The sequence below is a fragment of the Geotrypetes seraphini genome, chromosome 6 (assembly GCF_902459505.1).
Source record: "Geotrypetes seraphini chromosome 6, aGeoSer1.1, whole genome shotgun sequence".
Lineage (NCBI taxonomy): Eukaryota > Metazoa > Chordata > Amphibia > Gymnophiona > Dermophiidae > Geotrypetes > Geotrypetes seraphini.
This window is the reverse complement of record NC_047089.1, coordinates 65,529,836-65,548,246: the sequence shown is the minus strand read 5'-3', so window position 1 is coordinate 65,548,246 and position 18,411 is coordinate 65,529,836. Positions and strand designations below refer to the sequence as shown.

At 39.2% G+C, this 18,411-nt stretch overlaps 1 protein-coding gene across 6 annotated transcripts in view; it reads right to left on the bottom strand.

Annotated features, from left to right (window-relative positions):
* Positions 1–18,411, bottom strand: part of ERICH6B (glutamate rich 6B) — a 132,650-nt gene that overhangs the window by 97,346 nt on the left and 16,893 nt on the right. The window lies entirely within an intron of this gene.

Here is an 18,411-nt window from a genome sequence, read left to right as displayed (position 1 = left end):
GATAAATGTCAGTTCTGTTTTTATCAAATAACCCTTGGCCACTTAAGTGATGAATATTGACTTAAGTGGTCTTGTGTTACCTGGATAAAAATAAACAGATATTCAAAGCCATAGCCTGCACAGGTCCTGGCTTTGGATATCCAGGAATGACGCCATTGACAGTGAGCAAAATGCTCGCCGCCTACATCTAAATATTGACCCCTTACATTTTAAGCAGGTGAAATTTATTCCGCAAGCAACTGAAAACCTGGCTTTTCACTAAAATGTAATTGTATCCCCCCTTACTCTTCTCTTCTATATATAAGTTCATGTAAACCTTTTTTTCCTTCTCTTCCTATATTTTAAGTTCTTGTAAACCGTGCCGAGCTCCATATCCGTGGAGTTGATGCGGTATATAAACTTAAGGTTTAGTTTAGTTTAGTTTCCACCTTTTAAATGTGTGATAACTATACATTTTTAAAGACATCTCTATGTGAATATGGTATGGCAGGCTCATGATCACTGAGGGGTTGATAGTCAACCAGCGATGATCAGCGTTTTGCTGACTGCCACCAGAGTGAAACACAGAGATTAAGTGTCCAGGTATTGTCTGGGCAACAGCATTGGATTTCTGGGTTTGCGGAGCCAGCTAACAGATAGCCAATTAAGAGCAATATTCAGCACTTAACCAAATACAGACAACTAAGCTGCGATAGAGATTTCTACCATGGACCCGAGCGCTAAATGCTCTGATGCTGCTCTGATGCTCATAGAATTCCTATGCATTTAGCACTCCGGGCCGCAGTAGAAACTTCTACCGCAGCTTAGTAAAAGAGTGCCAAAAATAGGACTGACTTTTATGCCGTCATATTTATGTGGTAAATCTGACCACGTAAGTTCTGATTCTGCTCCCGGAACATTTCCAAAATATCTAGCTTTGAATTTGGTATTAACTGGTTAAATTCCACTGAAAATGACTGATTAGCCCCAACGAGGTAATATAACCAGCCAGGAGCTGTTTCTGGCTGGTTAAATTGAGTTGAATATCGACCCCTGTCAGGGCCGGATTTTCCCATAGGCTAACTAGGCTTCAGCCTAGGGCCTCAAGATTAAGAGGGGCCTACATTCAAATTGTTAGCAAAATTAAAATTACACTATTCTAAAAACAGTGAACACTAAAACACTGAACCGAAAATAAGGAGAAATTCTACGCATATGACTAATAAACAAACATAAAAATGTATTGGTTAAGATCAACGCGTTTGGCTCATTGGATCTGTTCGTTTGTATATACTAGATTGCACCAAAGTATAGTTCATACGTTCACTGATTGCTATGGCAAATATTGACGTGCCTTATGCTACTAAGCTCTGGTTTGTTCTTGCATAAATAAAGTGCAGATTGGTGTAGATTGGAACAGACAAACGAACAAACCTATTGATATTCCGACGTTCGGTTATATTTGTGTTACTTTGATAATATGAAACACGTGTTAATGCTATTAGAAAAGATGAGACAAACACATAAACCTTCAAAAAATTCCACATTGTCGCATACAGACTTGTATTAAATAATATTCAAAGAAAATATTCAAGTGGCCTCCCCAATGTGGAATCAATCTTACGGCTGTTTCTCAGTTTAATAGTCACATAACATAAGAACATAAGCAATGCCTCTCCTGGGTCAGACCTGAGGTCCATCATGCCCAGAAGTCCGCTCACGCGGCGGCACAACAGGTCCAGGATCCTCTATTTATACCCTTCTATCCCCTTTTCCAGCAGGAAATTGTCCAATCCTTTCTTAAACCCCAGTACTGTACTCTGCCCTATTACGCCCTCTGGAAGCGCATTCCACTTGTACTGGAGAACTTAAAAATATCAAGACTTAAAAATATCAAAAATCAATTAAGAAGCACAATGACCCAGACGAGGTTGTCTTCATTGAGTATTTTGTGCATCGAAAATGAGACCTTCAGAAAAATAGATTTTGATGAACTTATAGAAGAATTCTGTGTGAAAAAGTTTAGAAAGAAATTCTTCTAATCTACTATTTCGTTTTAAATGTATACTTGGATTGAATCAGTTCTTAAATAAAATAACTATTAACATAAAATTTAATATGATATACAATTTGATATTTTCTTTTTTGTGATCTAGATTTTGTTTGAATAAAGTTCCATTTTTGGTTTAGTTTAAGACTTAAAATTCATAATAATTCATACTTAAACTTTAAATGCGAATTATTATGAAATAAATTTATCTGAATTGAATTTGGTTTAATCTTCAATGTATTGAATATATTTAATTTAATTTGATAGAAAATATGATAATTTTTATTGCGTATTTTATTTTCGTAGTCAAAGATTTTCATTATTTGAATTTTGTTTCTTTGTAAATGTTGTGTGTTATGTTTGATTAGTTATTGTTACAAGCACTATATATGGTGCTGAGAATAAATGTCCAAATAAGTGTTCTCGACTTTTTTTATTTATTATCCGTGTCACATTTTTTATAAAGGTTAGTACCAATAACAACATGTTTCATTTAACATATTGATATATATCACAGTAATGATGTATTTTATTATCTCTCATGTAATTTACAAACTTAAAAATGGGAGGTGAAAGGGCCTCATAAGTGGAATAGCCTTTTCATCTAAATCCGGCCCTGACACCTGTATGTTTTTTTTTTCTTTTTGTTACTTATCCATGATTTCAAGTGCTGTCTTTGTGTCGAAATAGAATGCTAAAAAAATTATAATACGGTTTGCACGAGATGTATGCAAATTATATCAGGACAAAATCTCTGTTGGTGCACACATTTTGTTTAGAGAAATAGTGCTATAAAGGAACCTTTTATTAACCTGTGTTAATCTGCTAGGCCCAGATTCTATAAATGATGTCTAAGGCGCCTAGATAAGCGTGCCTAGCTGATCTAGGCACCTAACTTAACCTCCTCCCCCTTTACAAAGCCATGCGGCACCGGCACCGAAAACCCATTAATTCCCAATGGGCTTTGCTGCGATTACTGTGGGCTACCAGGATCATCAGCTTCGCAAAAGAGGGCCTTAATTATTTTAAAAGCTTAATCAGGCCCATAATTGGCAATTTACTTGTAATTGTCATTATTTGAACTTAATTGGATGGTAGGCACCTAACTTGGTAGATGCTCACCACTTTAGGGTAGACACCTAGTCCAAGACGCCTACTAGAACATAGGCATGGTTGGTGGGGGGGGGGGGGGATTTGTAGCCATGTTTTACTTGTAGGCACCTGTTTTGGACTTAGGTGCTAGTATTTAAGCCAAGAAAACCCTGGCATAAATATGGTGCATCTTAGGTTAGGACGCCTATCGATGCTTAAGACCACTTTCAGTGCTGCTAGGATTTTATAAAGTGCACCTAACGTTATAAAATTGCCACACTACTCGGTAGCTAAGTTTTAAGTACCATTTATAGAATCTGGGCCTTAATGTGCAACTTAGCATGCAGTAGCAGTTAATGCCCAGCCATGGTAGGCATCATTCGCCACATCGAATTTTATTTTAAAAAATGTGCATCTCGATTGGTCCTTTAAATAAAGGTAGGACGCCTACCATCGCCTACAATCGGGATTCCATTTTGAGAATCAGGCCTGGTGTATAGAATCCCTTCCTCATGTACCTTCCCTAAATGTTATCCCCATCTTTATTTTATATTGTAACTTCTTGCCCATTTCTTTCCCATATGTTTCTTGTATTGTCATATTTGTCATAAGTTCAGTCAACAATCTTCAATGTATTACTTTGTTATATTGTAATTTTTATTATGTACATCGCTTTGAATTAAGATAAAGCGATTAATCAAAACTGAATAAACTTGGAAACTTGGAAACTTGGAATAACATTTATGGCTATTTGCACTAGGAAAAACATGATACAAATGCCTCTGCCTAAATTTAGGCACGGTTGCCTTTATTCTATAATTACACGCATATCTTAAAGTAATACCCCCCAATCCACCCTTGACCTGCCCATTTCTGTGTATTCTTTTTTGACTCGCACATACAATTTAGATGCAGATCCCATGCCTAATTTTACGTAATTGGTTTTATTTAGCACCAATAATTGCTTGTTAAAATGTCAATTACTGGCATTAATTAGCTTTCAATTTAATAGCAGGTGTAAATAGGGTACGCAGCTAAATTTGCACATGCAATTTTCAGTGCTTTTTGTAGAATTTGGGGTAAGTGTACAATAGAAATATGATTACATTATGGTATCATTATTTACAACTAACAGAAGGCTCCTTTTACAAAGCCACAGTAGAGGTTTCTATCATGGGCATAGGAGCATTTACCTCGCTGGCCCATGGTAGAAACCTCTACCGCAGCTTTGTAAAAGTCAGCGAGAGTTTGTTATGCATGAATCTGAGAGTTTTATGGATATTTTAAAAGTTTTTTAAGAAGTAGCATGAAATGAGCACCAACAAGCTATATTTTTCAACTGATAGGGATATGCAAATATTACATATAGATATTTTTATTTGTGAGACTACTTCAAAGATGTTCATGTCTTGATGATAACAAGAATTCCCTCTTTAGCATTTTTTGTTCAGGTGGTCTTTATAGGAAATACATGAGAATCATTTGGTTCAAAGGACTCAGTGTAATTGGATTTGGTCCATTAGTTTGATTTACTCCTAAGAGGAAAGTAATTCAATAAAAGACTATAGATTACTCTCAAAGTACATTAGTCATGGATGGCCTTCATACATAGTGATTATTGTATTCATTTGTTTTTTTGTGTGGTGTTACATCTCTCTTTGTAATATTTTTAAGGAACATACGGGTATTAGATGGCTTTACTTAAAAAAGAAAAGCCCTTCATTTTTTGGATTCTTGAGTCCTGTAGAGTATCATTTGAGGGTAGTTAATGAATATTGTGGAAATTGAAGATTTTACATACGGTAGTTTGATTTAACTTGAAAGTGGAGATAAATTTAAGTACGAGGGGCTGCTATAAGTTCTCGGCCTAGCCAACAAATTTGAGGCAGTCTTCAATACACTTAGGCCTGAACTCTCTATAGGATGCCGATATAGGCAACTGCCTAAAAAGAGGCCGCTAACTGTATGTCAGTCACATGACGGTGCCTTATAGAGAATCATGCCTTTGTGAAAGATAGGCGCCAGAAATGTAGGCCAGGATTTTCCAGGCCTACATTTCTAACGCCTATCTTTGTTGTGAGTCGCACCTACATAGGTGCTTTAGGCTGCCTAAAGCCAATTCCGCCCATAGTGGTGTTAGGTGGCCTAAAGTACCTACATAGGTGCGATTCCGAGGTGCATTATTTGGGTACCGGTAGGTGCTTTAACAATTTTTGTTTGTTTGTTTGTTTTCTTGCTGTTTTAAATAGCATTTGTTAAATTTAGGCACTGTTTCTAGAATTTCCCCCTTAGTCCAGTGATTTTCCACATTTTTTGTTTCATCAGCCTTCATATGATGTATGGTAAAGGTGTAACCAAAAGTTCTGACGTATCGTATCCATAATAGAAAGCATTGACAGCAGATGGTGTGAGGGTATCAGGCACTATGATAACCAATATAAATGATGACTGTGCTGTAGAAATGAATTTTTAGCAAAAAAAAGACCACCAAATGTCTCAGTGGAAAACATTTTACCAAGTTACTATGAAGTGCTCAGAACCTTAACAGTAGAGAAAACACAACTGGGAACACGCCCCAAAATGCGCCTCTCTTAGTCTTTCACTGCACTTGATAGTACTATTACACTACTCTACTGAAATAAATGGACAGTTTTGGGTCAACTCATAATAAGCAACACTTATCTTGAATAGTGCACTCTTCTTAGAACACTAGTTGCTTATTATGAGTTGATAAAAAAGTCAATTTATTCAGTAGAGTAGTATAAGTACTATCAAGTGCAGTGAAAGACTATGAGAGGCGCATTTTGGGGCGTGTTCCCAGTTGTGTTTTCTCTACCGTTAAGGTACTGAGCACTTCATAGTAACTTGGTAAAATGTTTTCCACTGAGACATTTGGTGGTCTTTTTTTGCTACAAAAATTCATTCTGATGCATTTGGACTTACCCTTACCATAACACCAAGTTCCTAATTAGTTATACTTGAGTGTGCTGTAGAAATGACAGAATGCTTGCCGATGTAGGACTGAAGAAGGTAGCACCTCATGTTTTGATATGAATGCTGTGGATGCAGAGCAGGTGATGAATGCTTTGATGGAGCCTTTGTGAGTGATAAATAAGTCTCCATCAGTCAGTATCTCTAAACTTGCTTGCCAACCTACAAAGAGGCTGGGAGATACTTAGAACATGACAGCAACGGAAGGCTGGAGGATGGCATGGTCTGGGATCTATGTCCAGTGAACATCATCCTTTATTGGACATAAGGAATGTGTGGCGCAATGGTTAAAGCTACAGCCTTAGCATCTTGAAGTTGTGGGTTCAAATCCACATTGCTCCTTATGACCCTGGGCAAGTCACTTAATCCCCTCATTGCCCCAGGTACATCAGATAGATTGTGAGCCCACCAGGACAGACAGTGAAAAATGCTTGAGTACCTGAATAAATTCATGTAAACTTTTGAGCTCCCCTGGGAGAACGGAATAGAAAATGGAGTAAATAAATAAATGCACAGGAGGCATCTCTTTCAATTGAATGGAAGCTCTGGAATGAGGAGGCTTAGGATGAAGGTGAAAGGGGACAGATTCAGGAGTAACCTAAGGAAATACTTCTTTATGGAAAGGGTGGTGAATTTGATGGAAGTGGTGGAGGCAGACTGTATCTGAATTCAAGAAAGCTTGGGACAAGTACATATGACCTCTAAGGAAGAGGCAGGGATAGTAGATGGCATGGATGGGTAGACTGGATAGGCCCATATGGTCTTTATCTGCCTTCAGGTTTCTATGTTTAGAACAGCTGTAAGGGAAGAATGCATAACAGAATTCATGTAGATAGGAACACTTTTTTAAATTTTTTTTACAGAAATTCTGGTCTGGCCTGTTAGCTCTCTCTCCGTTCTGTAGGTTGTTAATGTACTGACAGGTTCTTTTTTTTTTTTTACTGTTACAAATATTTTTTCCTTTGTGTTTAATGCAGGTGTTCTCCCAGTAATTCCTATGAAATTGTGGAGAATAGGTATTTTACAGAGCGTGCCAATGAGATTATTCCACTGTATAATGTGCAGACAGGTGTTGTTTCGTTTTGTTTTGTTCTCAGAAAACGCAGATATCATGGCCTAGGCATGCTCAGTATGGTTTCTTCATCATTTTCTAAAGAAACGAAAGCTATGAGAACAACTTTGCAAATCAGAAAAGGGATAATGAAGCTCATGTATACAAACATGAGGCAGCTAATGTATTCTACAGCTCAGTGCAGGACTGGAATGAAATACTTCATTATCTTCTCATTTGCATTCAATGCACCACGACCTCCTCTCTGACCTCAGAATGGGCAAATTGACCCATTTTCTTTTGAGGAGGTCCTATGGGGAAACAGAGAAAGATATATCTACAGACAGTGAGATCCTTGTTCAATTACACTACATCAAACACAGCTCGTTGTGACACAGCAGGCGCAAAACACCTAGACAAATCTGAGATGATTGATCAAGCAGACACATTTTGAGGCTTTAACTCCTGAAAAGAAGGTTTTAAAGTGGTCAGTCCCATGTTCAATGGTGAGGGCTCTGATTTTCTCAGCAGATGACCTGGATTTAATTCTTGGCTCTGGATGGCGCTGAGCAGTGAGCTACAGTCAAAGCCACTAGAGAATGCCACATGGAAACATTTTCCCCCGTCCCCGCGGGAACTCATTTTCACGTCCCGTCGAGTTCTTTTCCTGTCCCTGCCCCATTCCTTCAAGCTCTGTCCTTATAGGCACAAGCTTTAAACACATTAGCATCATAAGTGTTCGAGGCTTGTGTGATTAAGACAGAGTTTACATGAATGGGGCAAGGACAGGGACAGTGACAGAACTCATGGGGATGGGACAGAGAAATTGAGTTCCTGTGGGGATGGGGAAAAATTTGGTCCCGTTTCATTCTCTAACCACCATGGATTAGAAAAACTAATCAGATTTCCAGAGCGTTTTGACAATATGATCATTTTGACCCTATTTTTCCTGCTTTTAAGCCTTGTCTTTTGAAGAGTCTCTTATTGAGCGCTACCCACTTGGCCGACCCCTGAGGAAGGCTTTTCTACAGAAGCCAAAACACGGTCAGTGTTGGGTCCATTAAATCAACAAGACTTGGACTTTACATAGGGCTTGGTTTTACATATCTGATATGTTTTAAGTTATTTTTGTTTACAACAAAATTACATTTGTTCCTTAGGTTGATGTGTTCTGTCTCTTCCCCACTCTTTCTTTAGTTTTCCTTGTTTATCCATGGGGTTTTCTTCCTTCCATTTGGTTTGTTTGGTAAGGAAAGACCTTGCAGCACTGCATATCGCTATATAACTAGCTTCATCCTACTGAACTCTCTAGCCAAGGGATGCAGGTGTTGTGGCCTTGAATGCTGCAAAACAGGTCAAGATTTTATTATGTCTCTAATAAATTTGCATTACCTACTATAGAAAAACTGTTTACATAATCTCTGAAATAACAACAATCACGCCTTTCAGCAAAACACAGTCTGGGGTTGAGTGAGATGAATCACATTTGTTGGATGGAATTGGATATGAAATCAACTTGAATAAGTTCAGATGGGAATGATATCGTCCGAAGTGAAGGTGCGAAACAACAACGCTTTTCACACATTTTTGATTTCATCATTTGAAGAACAGTGAAAATTTCAACAAATTTTATGTGTGTGGACAATGATATGAAGAAGGTTTCAGGACTGAAGGAGTTTTCTCAAGGACTATATATTGTAAAGTATATATTAGGAAATGCATGCCGTGCTAGCATTTTTAGCGCCGGCCATGGCGATAACAGTTTGGACGCTCATAGAATTCCTATGAGTGTCTGAGCTGTTACCACCATGGCCGATGCTAAAAACACTTGTGTGGCTTTGTAAAGCAGGGGGGTAAATGATGAAGTAATGTAATAATATATAGGATTTTTCAACCTTGATGTTTCAGGTGATTGTTATTTCAGAGATTATTTAAACCAGTGTTTTTCAACCTTTTTACACCTATGGACCGGCAGAAATAAAAGAATTATTCTGTGGACCGGCATCGGTACGTGGACCGGCGGTTGAAGAACACGGGGCTAAGTTGTGGGCCAGGCCCCGCCCATCTCTACCCAGTCTCCGCCCCCATGATAGTACTAATTGCACCTTGCACATCCCGTGTCTCATCTGGAAGCCTTCCTTCTGACGTTGCAACATCAGAGAGAAGGCTTCCGGTTCAGGCGCACGATGCCCGTAGGAGCCACTGCCCGTGACTTTTTTGCATTGAATCAGATAGAAAGAGGGAGCTGGCTCGAAGATAACGCCGCATCGATCGCACCGTGGACTGGCGGTTGAAGAACATTGTTTTGGGCCTGATGCACATGCTGGCCCTGTGGACCGGCAGGAAATTTCTGTGGACCGGCACTGGTCCATGGACCGGTGGTTGAAGAACACTGATTTAAACAGCTTCTCTATTGGAAGCTGAAGCATTGTGGTAAACCCTAATTAGAGTATTGTTTAATAAATATGCCTGAGATAGATCTTCATGGGGGCTACCTCCTTTATATGCAAATCTATCTCATGCATATTCATTAGGGATACCTGAACTCCTGCATTCATGCTTGCCTATATGTGAGAAAAACATCTCTGGGAAAATACCAGGCAGATGGCTCTCTCAGGACACTTAGGTAAAAATGTACAAAAAATGTCTGAGACTGGGCCTAAAAGCGCAATTTCGTTCAATAGTTGCTGTAAGGGCTGCCACAATTACAGAGCTAAGATTACAATGCGCCTGAGAAGAAATAGAGATAGTTAGAAACCCTTTTGTTCTGTTACTGTTATGATACTTTTGCTCATGGGTCTTGCTGTCTCAGCAATCCAGACATATTTAAATTAAAATGCCAATGACAACAACCACATTTTCAAAATGTCTGGTCAAATACAGGGTACTGGCAACCCAATTACGAAGAATGAACCAAGAAGAATTTCTCTCACAGTAGCTCCTTAGGACAACATGTTTTAGTCTGGAAAAAGAGATTGGAAGAGACAGTGCTGATTGTATATTTGAAAGAAGCTGATTATCGTGGAGAACAGTGAGAAAAAGCGGCAGGTTGAAATCTTGAAATAGCACATAGGTTATTTTTTTAAAATTTTGGGGAGCTGTAAGGTCAGTCTTTCAATTCAGATGGGATGTACCTATTGTGCAAACTTTAAGAACAGGCTACTTGTAGTATGAATACTATGTCATATACATGTTTTCCATGTATGCTCAATAAATTGATAATACAGGGAATGTAATGAAGAGGTTATGACCAACTGGTATATTCCAATTCCAAATGACATAAAGTTGGATGCAAGGAAATCAGACATAGTGGTGAAGAAGAAAAACATTACATTACATTACAATTTACTAATATGTTGCAGGACTGTGAAGTTCTATGTGGTTTACAAAAGAAATTGGACAATGAGATGAATTAACTTAAATTACCTAAATATTTGGTAAACAAATAAGTTTTCAGATGCCTCCACCCTTCCCCGATGACCAGCACTGCATCTCTACCCTCCCTCGATGACCGGCACTGCATCACTACCCCCCTCTGATGACCGGCACATGTCCTCTTTCTGGCACTTAGTCAGAAAGTCTGGGCATAAGAATTGCCGCTATTGGGTCAGACCAGTGGTCCATCTTGCCCAGCACGACCAGTGCAGATTTTTAAAAATCCTTTTTGTCTGGGTTTCGCCATTTTTGGGAGGGGGGGGGGGGCGCAGTGACGGCAGCCAGCAACCCGAAAATTAAAGATCAGCTCTGGACCCCACTGCAACATGTCATCTAAGCGGAGATATGCACAGCATATGCTAAGTCACCTAATTGGCGTGTGCTATGCATGAAGTTGGATCCTCTAGTCTCCTCGTCCTTTTTCCCCTTGTCCCGCCCACCTCATGTGCAGACACTGTGTACTGCGTGTTGAATCGACGACGCCGAAGCCAGAGGTGGTGGGGAAAACCTTAGAAAAAGATCAAAAGAGGAAAGTCTGGAATCGGGACCCGCCATGGAGGAGGTAAGAAGAGCAGACACAGTTCGGGGGGGGGGGGGGGGGGGGGGGCTGTTGCAGCCCATAGGAATTCTCACGATTTTCTTCCCTGCTGCAGCCATCAGCCTTCACAGCTGGCTGTTCTCATCAGCGTCGGGCCTTCCTCTCTGCGAGTTCTGCCTACTTCCTGTTTTTGTGAAGGCAAGACCCGGCAGAGAAGAAGGCCCGATACTGGCAAGAGCTGCCAGCTGTAAAGACTGCCGCTGCTAATGGGGAGGGGAGGGGGACAGAGAGAAGAGGAACGGGGGCACAAGGATGGAGGGGAGAGGAAGGAGAACGAGGCACATGGATGGGGGACAGGGGCACAAGGAAAGAAAAGTGGAAGAGGAGGGAAGAGATGGTCCACATGGACGGAAGGAAGGGGAAAAGATGGTGAACATAAGAACATAAGAAGTTGCCTCCGCTGAGTCAGACCAGAGGTCCATCCTGCCCAGCGGTCCGCTCCCGCGGCGGCCCATCAGGCCTAATTGCCTGAACAGTGTCCCTGACTAATTTTGTAACTGCCTCTAACCCTATCCCTATTACCTACCTCTACTCCTGGAAGCAGTACAATGGAAGAAAACTGAACATGAAAATCAGTGTCAAAGAAGGATGTAGAAAATTTACATGTTGTTTTTATATTTTGGACTGTTCAGGAAGAAATTCATTTCTTTTTAGTTCTCTTGTGTTGTACTGTGTGCTGAGTCTGGCATATTAGGGTTTCCTTTGTGTACAATAGTACTTTTAGTTTATGGGCTTGTATTTGAAAAGGGTTTTTTTTTTTTTCTGTTTTCTGCATGTGTGACTGAGCCCAGAAACTTTGGTTGGTGTTGAGGCCTCAAGTCGGAAAATATTTGTCGGCTCTCCTTCAGCTTTTGTTTTAGACTTGAAACAGTCCCAACTGAAAAATTATTGATTACTTATGGCATTATCCCTGACAAATGACATTCATGTACCCAGATTTTTAACCTCGGTTTATATTCGAGTCAACCTTTTTTCCTCCTTTTTTAGGGGAAAAAGGTTACCTTGGTTTATTTTCAGATTGGTTTATATTCAAGTATATACGGGTAAGTGAAAAATCACAGGTGCTCTTGAGTCTTCTGAGGCAGACAATTGTTGGTTTTGTTGAAACATGGCTGTGGTGAGTCACTTTCCGCAGCACAGATTGTGCTTTTTATATTTGAAGATTAACATTTGTTAATGCTGCATTTGAACATCTTGTTTGGACTTTTTATTTCACTCTTTGTTCTGATATGCCAAAATAACACATTTGGAGACACTGGGGCACTTTTACTAAAGTTTAGCATTCATTAATGGACATTAGGCTAAACTTTAGTATAATAGCCCCATTATCTCTAAGAAAACTGATTTTTTTTTTTAAAATACTGAAATCTGTGGAATCCAACAGCCACAATTTAATCATAGATCCACCATGAGTAGTATTAATATCATCTAGAGATGTAGAATGAAAAATATTCCTATGCATTGTTTCTATGCAAAATTTCCCATTCCTAAAAATGAATTTTTTAATGACATTCATTATTAACAATGAATGGATGCCAATACAATTACTATGCAGTTTAAGCTCTTAATTTGTTTCAGTATATTTGAACCACATGAAGAGGGTAATGTTATAGATTTTTAAAAAATATAAACTATGTTTTACATGTGGAAAATGGTGACTTAGTTCCTCTTTTACAAAGGCGCGCACACTAAATCAACACATGCGCTAACCGCTAACGCATCCATAGGATAACATGCACGCATTAGCATTTAGCACGCGCTAAAAAGCTTAGCGCACCTTTGTAAAAGAGGGGGTTAGACTCAGATTCTCAAACCAAAGCTGATATCGGAGGCTGCCTTAAAAGCGACTGCTGATCACGGGTTAATCACACATCAGCGCCTGTTTTGGAATTACGTTGATGCGAAAAATAGGCACCAGAAATGTAGGCCACGGTTTTCTGGTGCTTATCTTTGTGCACCTATGTAGGTGCTTTGGGCCATCCAATGCCACTTCTGGCATTGCCATGCTTACTTTGGCATTTGGCGGCCTAAAGCCTAAAGCGCCTACATAGGCACGATTCTGGTGCTGATTTTCTAGGCACTGGTATGCACCTCAAATTTCAGTTAAAAAGCTGTTAGGATGGCATTCTTAATGGAGGTATGGGCGCCTACTGATGCCTAGAAAATAAGCGCCAGTTCGAGAATCCTGACCAACTTGTATAGCAGTATCATTGTAAAAGAATATGGTAGATTACCGCTACTCCAAAATACAGCTGCCAAATTAATCTTCTGACATAGCAAATTCTAGAGAGTTACCCCGCTTATGAGGGAATTACACTAGCTACCTGTAAGAAAAGAATTCAATATAAAATTGCATGCATGGTCCACAAAGCCATTTATGGGGAGAATTCCATGGGACTAATCTTGGACATTGCTCTTCAACTCGAGATTGACACAACACTTTCAGCTAGTTTTCCCTTCACCTTTGTGTTACACCAAAAGAAGCTATATGACTCCACTTTCAAATTCCAAGGCCCCAAAATATGGAATAGCCTCCCATAACACCTACGTCAACTGCACACATAACTTCAGGAGAATGCTAAAGACTCATCTCTTCTTTTCAGAATGCAGAGACATTTCTAAACCAATAATTCAAAATGTAAGACTTCTATTTCATCAAACCTGTAATTCATCGTTCATGACCACTAATTAGAAATCTTGTTGTAAACCACATAGAAATCTTGTTGAAACTTGTGGTATGGTATAGTATAATTAGACAATGCTGTAACTTCACCATTTCAACAGGAGAAAGCTTCATTTAAAATATTATATTTAAATCTTTTTATTAAACAGTGACAACAGCAGGAACAACAAAAGCGTAAGACAAGGTTTACAATAAAAACTAGCTACCGCGGAGGACTGGATTCTTATGTCCTCCATGGCCATGTGCAACACCCCTACTCCTCAAAATATTTTAGATTTTTCAGATCCAAAATCTACCTATATAATAGAAAAATCTTATTCAACACATACAAATATTGTAAAAAGTGCTCAGTTCCTCGATTAACACCATCCAGGCCATCAAACACAGTATGTTGAATGATAATAAAAGTTGTTTGATTTATCTCAAATCATCTTGTTGATGTTCAAATATAATTGTCTGTGCTTTCCAGGCAGGTGGTACCCATAACTGGATTCACTCTTACTCAGGAACCCAACCACAGTGAAAAAAAACAACAAAAATCCAAAAAATTCAAAAACAGTCTTCAAAGTGCAATAAATATATCTCAGGCCATATCATCTCCTCTTCCTCTACACGATTTTGTGTTTCACAGATTTGCTTCTTCAGGAGGAAGAAAATTACTCCTGAAAACGAAGATGAAAAGATAAGTGGTGTCAGACAAACATTATAACATTCCTTCAAAATCCATTGAAAAACATAACTAATTCAAAAATTATTTCAAATAATAACACAATGGCAGCTACCTGGGCGAAGCCAGCCCGTCTTCGTTCTACACACGGCATTTGTGATTTGGAAACCAATTCCACAGTACCTGCGTATTATTTAACGACCGGACCCTTGAGAAAGGCTTTGTTAGCCAAAACACAGTCCGTGTCGGGTCTGTTAGTTTTTAATACGGTTGATGTGGATATTTTTCTTAACATTGATTGAAGAAATAAAGGAAGGTCAAAAATATTGTGTTCCATCCAGTTTGTTTTGTTGTTGGAAGCAACCGAAAACCAAGCAGCTGAGCTTCTTCCACTCAAAAGTCCAACTCTTTCTGCAAAGCACGTACTGTGATGATGTCACATTTATTCTGAAAACACCCCCCCACATGACATCACAACACTATCTATTCAATTTTCCTATTCAGGCCCCCCGGGGCTACAGTTCGCCAAGAAAAGATATATCTCTGCTCATGTTTGGAGATGTCTCCTCCTCTAGAAAAGTGAAATTGTTGAATAACAAAAAAATGCAAATCAGAGATATAATGACCTCTTTTTTGTCAGTGGGCCACTTGTTTGTGACTCCCGGGAGGGAGGGAGGGACCCAACCCGCTATAGGGGATCCAATACTGCAGAACAAAGTAAAGGGTCGCAAAGCAACCAAAAAAGCTAACAGTATTTAATTTATCTTCATGATTAATTAATAAGACTGAAGAGGAAATGGAGGCAAACAGAAACAAATTACCCTCCCCACCTTCTCAAGCAAATAAAAAGAATTCAGATCTGACGATATTAGCTTCCAAACTGTAGAATCTTGAATCAGGAGTAATCTACAGAAATACTTTTTTACAGAAAGGGTGTTTTTTTTTTTGTTTTTTTTTTGGAATAGACTCCCGGTAGAGGTGGTGTGTCTGAATTCAAGAAAGCATGGGACAGGCATGTGGGATCTCTTAGGGAGAGCAGGAGATAGTGGATGCTGCGGATGGACAGACTGGATGGGCCATTTGGCCGTTATCTGCCATCATGCTTCTATGTTTCTATATTTCTAAGCTTCAAGTTTATTTCTGTCTTGCTATACTGCCCATTGTGGTGGTTTACATAATAGAAATGATAGCTTCAAGAATAGAAGGATAAAGGAAATAAGTATTAGGGAGAAAATACAGAAAAAACAAGTCATTACAATACTATAATCATATTTTTAAAATTAGGAACATCCAGATATATAGTTATAGATTGAGATCCCTGCCTCAAATGTCATTCTCCTATGTTTATAGACCTAAATATCACTTCAAGACATTGTCTGCTGGTAGTAGGTCACAGAGAGACAGATGGACAGACATGATCTCCCCATAGGGCTTTCTGTACTGTATATGCAAAGATCTATTATGAGGCCTTCAGATGGTAATCACTGTCAGTCATGACCATTATGAGCCAAATTTGAACTGGTAAGCTAGATATGAAGGACTCTATAACCTTGTGTCACCACACTGAGGCATTGTATGTGCAATAATTAGGCAACAGGAGATAGGCAGATAAATTTAGGGTGCTCTGAGAGTTTTATGTAGGAGTCAGGGAGCTTTGTTAGTAAGTAATTGATGTAACTCAATAAGAGAGAACAGTACATGTAGACCTTGAGTGATAAGGAGTCCAATATCCTGTAGACTTTAAGGCAATGAAATCTATGGGTCCAATTAAGTGGTGAAGGATGTTTACTGAAGGGAAAAGAAGAATTAATTGTGACTAAGCTCCTAGCTACCAATGTCAATGAAAAAAATAGGAACCACAAGGATGCAAAGAGAATACAACAGCTGTGTTCACATAGCCTCAGGTGCACTGTTCTCTCTTAAGTACTACTATCATTAATTATTTCTATAGCGCTACCAGACGTACCCAGCGCTGCACAGTCACAAAGAAGAAAACAGTCCCTACTCAAAAGACCTTACAATCTAAACAGCCAAGACAGACAATAAGGATGTCATGGATGCAGTTAAGGGGAACGGTTAATCAACTGGCTGGGTTGGAGGGCAAAGGAGTAGGGTTAAGGATTGAAGGCTATATCAAAAAGGTGAGTGGGAGGCCTTCACCTATAGTCCTGCCTGCAGAGGGTGCTGTTTCACTCTCGCAAGGTCTACAGGACTCCAGGGAACCTGCCTGTCTCAAGCAATGGAAAACACAGTATTGAAGCACGCCCTTCAACTGGCAGCAATGCTGTTGAAGGACTCCTCAACTTAAAGGGAACATTGCGCAGGTGGTCAGACAGCATCCAGCCTGAGACTGCAGGATGACAGGAAAGATTATGGGAGATGGGAAAAAAAGCAAATAAAAACATCTTTAATCATCCAGGCAGAGAGAGTGCAACAAGCAAGCAAGGACATAAGAACTGAAGAATTGCCATAGTGGGACAGAACAAAGGTCCATTTAGACAGTATTCTGTTTTAAACTGTGGCCAAGGCAGGTCATTAGTACCTGGCAGATTCCCAATAAATAGCAAGATTCTACCCTACTTACTCTTAGGGATAAGCAATGATTTTCCCCAAGTCTACCTTATTAACGTTTTATGAACTTTACTCCCAGGAATTTGGCCAAACCGTTTGCGCCAAGTGCTTTTACCACCTCCTTAAGAAACAAGTTTCAAGCCCTAACAATATGCTGAGTGAAAAATATTTTCTCCTATTTGTTTTAAAACTTCATGGAATGTCCCCTAATATTTGCATTTTCAGAAAAAGTACATGGTTGCATTTGCCCATTCCATTCCACTCAGGATTTTGAAGACCTCAATCACCTCTCCCCCTAGCCATCTCTTCTCCAAACAGAAGAGTTCTAACCTCTTAAACCTTTAGAACAGTGTTTCTCAAACTGTGTGCCATGGCACAGTGGTGTGCCTCGAAGAGATTCCAGGTAGTGGCATGAGAGATTCCAGAGTATAAGTATACATTAGGGGCTCCTTTTACAAAGCCATGCTAGGGCCTTAACGCATGGAATAGCGTGCACTAAACTGCCACACGTGTTAACGCTACCGCCTCCTTTTGAGCAGGCGGTAGATTTTCGGCTAGAGCGTGCTAATCCAGTGCATGCGCTAAAAATGCTATCAAGGCTTTGTAAAAGGACCTCTAGAATAAATAACAAATACATCACATACGCAAGAGTCTCTCAATGTTATGACCATCTGTGTGCATAAGGATACAACCACCCAGACAAACATCATTTTTTGACGTGATTGGTCCTTGAAAACTAACGGCATATAATTATAGTATTACTTTTATTATTTTATGCAGTAGTTATCCTAACTTGAGCAACAAAGCAATTAAGACTTTGTTACCATTTGGATTTTGTTATCTTTGCAAACTTGGATTTTCAGCTCTGACAAAAATTAAATCTCAAAAAAGAGAATGACCTCAGATGATAGATGATGAAATGCGTGTCTGCTTGTCAACTATCAAGACATGTTTTGAGTTAATTTGCACTCAAAAACATTGAGTGCAAATTAACATTGCCAAAAAACATTGCCATCGCATTGATTAGCAATTCTATTCTATCTACTTTAGTTTCACCGTTCTTACAATTACTCATACATAGCTTAAAGAACTTTAAATAAATAACTCTGCAAAACCAACAAAAAAATTAATTTAAATTTTATTAATTTCAATTATTTTCTGCAAAAAACATTTGCTCTGTTTAGTGTGCTGGAGATAAAAAGTTTGAGATACATTGCTTTAGAACATAGGAACATAAGAACAGCCATACTGGGTCAGAACAATTTAGCCCAGTATCCTGCTTCCAAACAATGGC